We start from the raw sequence: 8126 nt of genomic DNA on the forward strand, positions 1-8126 counted from the left end.
TATTTTTGGTAAAAAAAATAGCAAAAAGCGTATTTTGATTGGTTTGCGCAAAAGTTTTTGCGTTTACTAACTAAGGGAAAGATTTTTGACATTTTTGTTGTTTTTTTTTTTTAACGCGTAATGGCGGCAATCTGCGATTTTTTTTGCGGGACTGCGACATTGTGGCGGACAGATCGGACCCTTGACTGACATTTTTGACACTTTTGGGGTTACCAGTGACATTACTACAGTAATCAGTGCTATACATGTGCATTGTTACTGTAAAATGACACTGGTAGTGAAGGGGTTAACTTTATTTGAGAGGGAGGAATGGTGTGTGTCCCTAGGGGCGTGATTCTTACTGTGATTGGCTGTGGCTTGAGGTGTAGGAACAGTGATCAAAGGTCCTACATAGTAGAACCGTTTGATCACCATTCTTACACAGGGGAGAATGACAGGCGGCTTGTTTACATCAGCCTCCTGCCTTTCTCCCGCTGTCACAGACGATCGAGAGTGCCCGGCGGACATCGGGTCCGCCGGGCACACGCGCAGGGGGGTCCGTGACCGAGCGGGAGTGGGAGCGCTCGCTCCCCAGAGCCTCACAGGCTAGTGACGTAGCCATACGTCACTTTGCCTGTGAGGGGCTGACCGCCGCAGTATATGTACTTGCGGCGGTCGGCAAGTGGTTAAATCATCACACATCTCAGATGCTGATGCTTTCAGGATTCTGTGGGACATGAAAATGAAGAAAAGACAGAAATGTCCATCACTTCCAGAAACCGTAACTGAGATTAGTACAGAAGATGGAAGTTAAGTGTGCATTGTAGAGACTGCTCACTTTCGTGACAGCAGCATGCAAGATGTGGTAAAGACCAATCAGGAAGAACAGCCTGATGTTGTTGTGGTTGAGCTGTGTTAAGTATCTATGCTGAAGATGAATGAAAAAACATTATTGAAAGAAGCCAAAGAAATTAATTTTGAGAAGCTTCACCAAGCTATTAAACAGAATAGAATTATGTCCGGCCTCGTATTGAAAGTGTCTGTGCACATCACAGAACAGCTGGGATTGGCCCCAGGTGGTGAGTTCCGGGAGGCCTTCAAAGAGGACAGAAAAATGCCTTTTTGCAAGTTTCCCCTTGGAGATAAACCTATTCCTGAAACATTCAAGAGAGCAATTGCTGCACTTTCATTCTAGCAAAAGGTGAAGCTTGCCTGGGGCTTGTGCTCCTTGTCTGACCCAATAGGATGGTGTGGAGAAATGTAAGCAGAAGGAATTAGTGGAACAGATGATGACAGAAATGATTGGTGAATTTCCTGACCTCCATAGTCTCTGAGAGAGATATTTACCCAACCTACATGCTGAAGCAAGCAGCTAAAAAAACAGAACTATCTCATGCCTCTGAGAATGAGCCTCAAAAAAGCATACCAACCATCATCATTGGAGTGGTTGGTGGGATATGTACGTGGTATAGAGAAGAAATGGAGCACTAACATGTATATTTAAGAAATCATGAGTGTGCCTCCCCCTTCAAAACTAAGTAGAATTATTACTTTATCTGCAAAAGTGACATATTTTGGACAAGTAAGTTATGGTTGTTTTTGTGTAAGTGTCCTTTCAGTGCCAGCCACAAAGCATTGCCTTTAAAGACTGAACCAAATGAGAATGTGGGATTTTTAAATTGAACCATCTTATTTATATACTACAGAGATATTCAATAACTGTGTTTTTATTCATTAATGGTCACATGTGGCTGTCCAGAACCTGTCTATGAAATACCTGTTTGAAGTGTAAGCATCATAAAAGTCAACTTTGTGTACGTTATATGACCGCTACTGCAGGTTCTAAAGAAACCATACTCGGCCTGTGACAATAGGGTTTTCCAATGAACATAGGCTATTCCAGCAGAGTGGATAATGTAACTATAGAAGCCATTGTTAAAATATTGTGGGGAACTGGGGAAGAAGATGCCTCAATGTATCAATGAGGCTTATAAAAAAAAAAAAAAAAAAAAAAGGAAGATCATTCCCTGAAAAGATTTGTGACAAAATGTGTAACTCATGACAAAACCTAAGTTTTGAATAGGGTTAGAAAGGGTGTGGACCTCCCCCCTCCCCTTTTTTTTGTGTGCCTGTTGGAGAGATTTCACCTTCTTGCTATCTTGATGGCCAACATGTGAAGAACATGCGATCGTGATCCAAAAAAAATTACCACAATTACTTAACCTTTCCCTACTTTATTTAAAACATACAAATGGCTGGAGTTACCATTTAACAATAGCCACAGGAATTGAAATGGGCTTTATATGTATGAGGAAAATTCCTGATGCATGATTTGACTGCTGGCTGGCTGTTTATTCAGTCTGTACACTATGCGTTGCCTGTATCCAGTCTTAAAGTATAAGTTCATTTAAAAAAATAAATAAATAAATAAATGCACATTTTTTTTGCAGGTAAAAAAATGTGCATTTATTATTTTTTTTATAAATTTTTTGTTGCAGCAGCCTGGAAAGCATTGCACCAGCTGTCAGCAGATCGTTGATGCCATGCAGGTCTCCTGAACACTGTCAGTGTATGGGCTTACCCCTACATTCCGATACTCCCTGACATGAAGACTCAATGAATTACTATGGCGCTCCACAGGGTCATTGTAGTTTGAGAACTACAACCCGACAGTTGCTAAGGCTGTTGGGACTTGTAGTTCCTTCACAGAGCTCTGTGTATGAATTACACGGCCATGTAGGCGAAGACCCACATGGCCACGCTGCTTTAAAAAACTTCTCCCTATACTGCTGCCACAGGGAGGGGGCAGTGGCTGCAGCATTGGGAAAATTTTACATGTCCTACCCTAAAAATAACATGTTCCCAAAGGTGAACGTGTTCTTTAACCGCTTGCCGACCGCCGCAAGTAGATATACTGCGGCGGTCAGCCCCGGCCAGGCAAAGTGACGTATATATACGTCACTAGCCTGTGACCGGTTTGTGAGCCAATAGCGGGTGAGCGCACGCCCGCTGAGGCGCGCGCCCGCCCCGGCTCGTTCACTGAAGAGTCCGCGCATGTGACCGGCGGACCCGATGTCCGCCGGTCACACTACGATCGTCGGTAGAGCGGGAGAAAGGCGGGCGGCTTATGTAAACAAGCCGCCTGTCATTCTCCCCTGTGTAAAAATGGAGATCAGACGGTTCTACTATGTAGAACTGTTGATCTCTGTTTTTACAATAGTAGACCTGTCCCACTACAGTTAGAAACACGCCCCTAGGACACACTTAAGCCCTCCCTCTCCAATACAGTTAACCCCTTCCCTGCCAGTGTCATTTTTACAGTAACAGTGCATATGTATAGCACTGATTACTGCAGTAATGTCACTGGTAACCCCAAAAGTGTCAAAAATCTCAGTCAAGTGTCCCATCTGTCCGCCGCAATGTAGCAGTACCGCAAAAAAATCGCAGATCGCCGCCATTACTCGTTAAAAAAAAAAAACACCAAAAATGACAAAAATCTTTCCCTTTGTTAGTAAACTCGATAACTTTTGCACAAACCAATCAAAATACGCTTTTTGCAATTTTTTTTACCAAACATATGTAGCATAAAACAAATTGGCCGAAAATGTTAAAGAATTTTGATTTTTACATTTTTTGGGGGAATTTCATATAAAAAAATTTGAAAAATATTGTTATTTTTGCAAAATTTACGCTTTTTTTTTTGTTTATAGCGCATGATCAAAAAATCGCACAGGTGATCAAATACCACCAAAAGAAAGCTCTGTTTGTGGGAAAAAAAGGACGTGAAATTCATTTAGGTACAGCGTCGCACGACCGCGCAATTGTCCATTAAAGTCACGCAGTAAAAAATCGCAAAAACCCCCTGGTCAGGAAGGGGATAAAATCTTCCGGGCTTAAGTGGTTAAGAATGGATATTTATCAAAGTGTCTAAGAGAAATGTCTGTTGCCTAGTGCCTACACCGCCCAATCTGATTACTCCAGTACAGCTTAGAAAATTCTATTAGGGACACACTTCTTCAGACACTTGGATAAATGAGATTTAGAAAAATCAGCAATTAAAAAGAGGCACTAAAAAGAATACAGACATGATAAATAAACGGCAGATTCCACTATTATAGGATTGTGCCATTTCAGTGGACCTTATTTTTTTGGTTTGTGTACATTTGTCCATTGAAATTACAGCTTGTGTCATTTTGTCAAATTCACCTTCCTAACCCATTTTCTGTAACACCCTTGTTTAGAATTTTTTTCTTGTATTTTGGTTTGCCTTCTGTATGTCACCCAGCACACACAACCTTGTATGACGAGTCTTCTGTACCACCTCATCAGTTTAGAGAAAATAAAACTCTTCTGTTCTGCTAGTAATATTTTATTTGCACACAAGTATGTCTATATTAGTGGACACACAGCTTAAACTAAATTCTTTTTGAGTAGTTGGTAGTTTTCCATGAATGTACATTCACTCTTGTAGAGGACAATGGGTTTGGACAAAAGCAGAAAGTCTGATGTACATTGATGGCTCTTTTTGCTTTAATATATATGTCATTTAAAATTTACACTTTAACTAAATCAGTAGGACACATGTCAGCATTACCAAATCACATTTTTTTTTTAAACAGAAACTCTGATAGAATTGAAGTTAGACAAAATCTATCTGCAATGCACATACACTGAGCAGCACCACTATAGCACATTGATAAGTTTACTTACATGTAGTTTTTTTTTCATCCGCATAGCTTCTCTTTAAATGAGGTCTATGATTACTCTTTTAAATAGAGGTACATTCATGATACTAACTGAAACAGTGGATTATTGTATTATTTTTGGTGGCTGCTTGAGTAAGCCTATAGGTACTTTGGTGTTTTCACGTTCCTGCCGGCAGAACTTGTCGAGCTGTGGAGCGGTGACATGGTCCCAGGGTTGGCGGTGGTCTCCCCACAGGCAGCAGGTACAATCAGTGCGGTAAATGGCACAAAGGATAGGAGAACAGGATGATACAGGAGCGGAGCTCAGCTCAGCTCATGTGCGTTCTACACCATTGCCGTCCAGGCCATGTCCCCCCTGGACCTACTTTGGTGTTTTCAGGTTTTTTTTTTTTTTTTATACAATATAATGTTTTTCTTGATTGGGTTCTACGAACTTTTGCACATGACTACTAACCTAACTTTGTAAATGAAGCCACCCTGTAGTTCATAGACATTGTAAATGCTCAGAATGTCAATAGCAGAGCTACCCTCTATACTCGCTTGGATCCCTTCCCAAAAGTAATGGTGGTTTTTAACTTATGTGGACCTGCTGAAAGCGTATGCAAGATTAAAATCCCATTAAAAGGCCATTATTCTAAATCCTGATATGTAAAGGAGTTAATGTTAACCTCTCAACTCTGTATGTCTGCTGCATTTCTGCTTTAATCAAGGCATTTTCCCAGGGTCCATTATCAGTACAGAGGGACTGATTAACCCACTGGTTGAAGAAAGCTGATTGGCTGCTATTGGTAGCATTGACTTAGTTCTTCCTTAAGACTCATTGGTTAAATTAGAGTTCTCTGCATGCATTAGAACTTTATTATACATATTTTTTAAATGTAGATAGTATCCCTTTTATATGAAGTAGGTTTTCGTGCACCTCTGTTGCTAACCTGGATAACTGCAGAAATGTACATGGGTGGTTCTGTTTAAATCCTATGCACAATTTAAAAAGAAAGTCAAGTTTGCTCATGTTTAAAGGAAACTTGGCATTAGAGAAATATTTGGGCTGCCCTTTACAGATTTCCTTGAAATGCTACTTGCCTGTTGCAGATCCAACCTAAAGTAAGTATGCTGCCAGTGAAATGAGAACTACAGATGAATACCATTTGCAGGTTTAGTGATAGAGTATTGAAGAAATTATCATTTCAAGCAGAATTACAATGGCAATCCACTTTTATTTTCTCATGGCAGATTTCTGTTCCTTTAAAGTGTTTGTCACCCCAAAAAAATAAAAATAAATAAAGATCATATTCCTTTAAAGCATGTTATACAACACAGTTCTTGTGCTATGTAATTTGGCACCCCGTATCACCTAAAAAACCTGGCTGATTCTGACAGTTTCTACCCTCCCTCTGTAAACTGACCACAGTGTATCATGACTGCTGAGCCCTGACACCGTGGTCAGTGTACGTGTCTCAGTCAGCAGGAGCTCTCCTGTCCTCCTCCCCCCTCCCCTCCCTGCTTTCTGCTCCTGTGGCAGGTGCCTGCCCCCTCCCCTCCTGCTGCTGAAAGACCCTTTTATATCTTATATAGCAATAAATAAGAATGGGAAAAGACAGAGAAATTACATGAAAAACGATTTTTTTGCATTTTACACTCAGTTTTAGTTCTTTGTTTAGAAAAATATCTTAGGAAGCAGCTCAGCTATGGAAGTTACAATTTGCTTACTTCTGTCTTCTTTTGCTAGTGTATGCTTTTCCTGTCACTTTATACTTTTAGATCCTATAAATGGTATTAAAAAGCAGTAAAACTAACATTGATACTGTAACCATTTTTTACCTGTATTCTTACCCAGGGAATGCTACGTACATGTCTTCTGTGCATGGAATAATGTTGCATTTTGTATTTTCTCTAACCTGCCTCTGATGCACACCAAATGTTTTAAAATGTACATTAGTACTGTTAGTAACTGTTTTTGAATTAGTAACTTTTTGGACATCAGTGTTGTGTCTCAGGAATTTAACATTGTCTTACTTTTAAAGGGTGCCTTGTGTTCCATTTTGTTTCATTAATATTCAATGAATAATATTTTAAGTGTCTTTTGTGTCATTGTCAATTATTTAAAGAATCTTTAAAGTGAATCTATCAGCTGATTGAACCAAAACTGTGTCAAATTGCAGTAAGTACTGTTGATAATAAATTTTTTGGTGTACAAACCAGAAGTAGCGCCTCATTGTTTTATCTCCATTTTTCATTTTAGTTTTTCTACTTAAATTGAAGGCAGCTCTACATATCCAATACCAAGAAAGGAGAGGTGCCATATCCTTTATTTTTAACACTGTTGATAATATCACTTTATCATATACTGTCTTTTCTCAACATCTGAAAACCTGTTTTAAAGGTATTTGCTAGTACATTATGACCTAAATTCTTATTGGGTTATCAAGAACCATTTTTAATGGCACTTTCTAGTACATCAAGGCCAAACGCTCATTGGTTTACCAAGAACCATTTTTATAGGTACTTACTAGAGTTTCATGGTCCACATGCTCAATCTCATAACCAGGATAAGCCAACATCTTAAATCCCTTCTGATATTGCTGTCTGTGGTATGATGGCATGATTTGTAATTTTTAAAGCTAATATTTCTAGCTAATTCTAGCAAAATTTACTATTAAAAGAAAAGTGTTTCCCAGTGTGAAACCTTTCATCCAATTTCTAAACTGCTACATTTGTAAATTTCAAAAGCAAATATTAAGAAATAGAGGTGATCAAAAAAAAAACAACTTGTGGGTTTAATTTAAAAGTTTTCTGTATAATTCTCCTTTAGGGGGGTGTGGCAGAAATGTGTGTCCTATGCCTACATACTTTTGCTAATAGGTGTCCCTTGTTCCCACCTCAAAATGTTAGGAGGTATGCTATGGACAAGTACCCTAGGTGGTCTTTTTGCAAATTTTGCTTTTATATTCATCTGTTGACCATGCCAGTAAAGTGTACCACAAATGTTACAAACTGATTAAACAATCTCCTTTTAGATCTACCAACAAGTATGTAGTGCAAGGGCCTCGCTGACTGGATACAGATTGAAGGAATAGTTTAGATACATGTTCATATGATATAGATTTGGTAGACCTAAGTTTAATTGTACAGAGATTGTACAGTCAGATTGTAACATGTTTAGTCAGCCTGGCACATAGCCAGTCCTAGTGGTGACAATGCTGACTCACTGTACTGTATCTGTATCTATGGATGGGTAGCCTTGCAACCCTGAGACAATAAATGTGTTAGGACTATAAAGCACTTCCATCTCTCCTCATATCCATAGGTAGAATGCGTTCCGTGGATCTCAGAGAAAAGAGTAAGTAATGCTAACATGATAGAACAGCAGAAAGTTATTGGCTGACAATATTTTTTTGCAAGAGGCATTTTTTTCCACACTTATACAACAGATCTAACACA

At 39.3% G+C, this 8126-nt stretch overlaps 1 pseudogene across 1 annotated transcript in view; it reads left to right on the forward strand.

Annotated features, from left to right (window-relative positions):
* The window catches only part of LOC309560558 (traB domain-containing protein-like), an 18348-nt pseudogene extending 16851 nt beyond the window's left edge, over positions 1-1497 (forward strand). The window contains exon 2 of the transcript in view: positions 621-1497. The product of the transcript in view is annotated as a traB domain-containing protein-like (transcript). The remainder of the gene's footprint in view (positions 1-620) is intronic.
* Positions 1498-8126: the final 6629 nt, after the last annotated feature.

The sequence above is a fragment of the Pelophylax lessonae genome, assembly GCF_965119305.1.
Source record: "Pelophylax lessonae genome assembly, chromosome: 7".
In the NCBI taxonomy this organism is placed as follows: domain Eukaryota; kingdom Metazoa; phylum Chordata; class Amphibia; order Anura; family Ranidae; genus Pelophylax; species Pelophylax lessonae.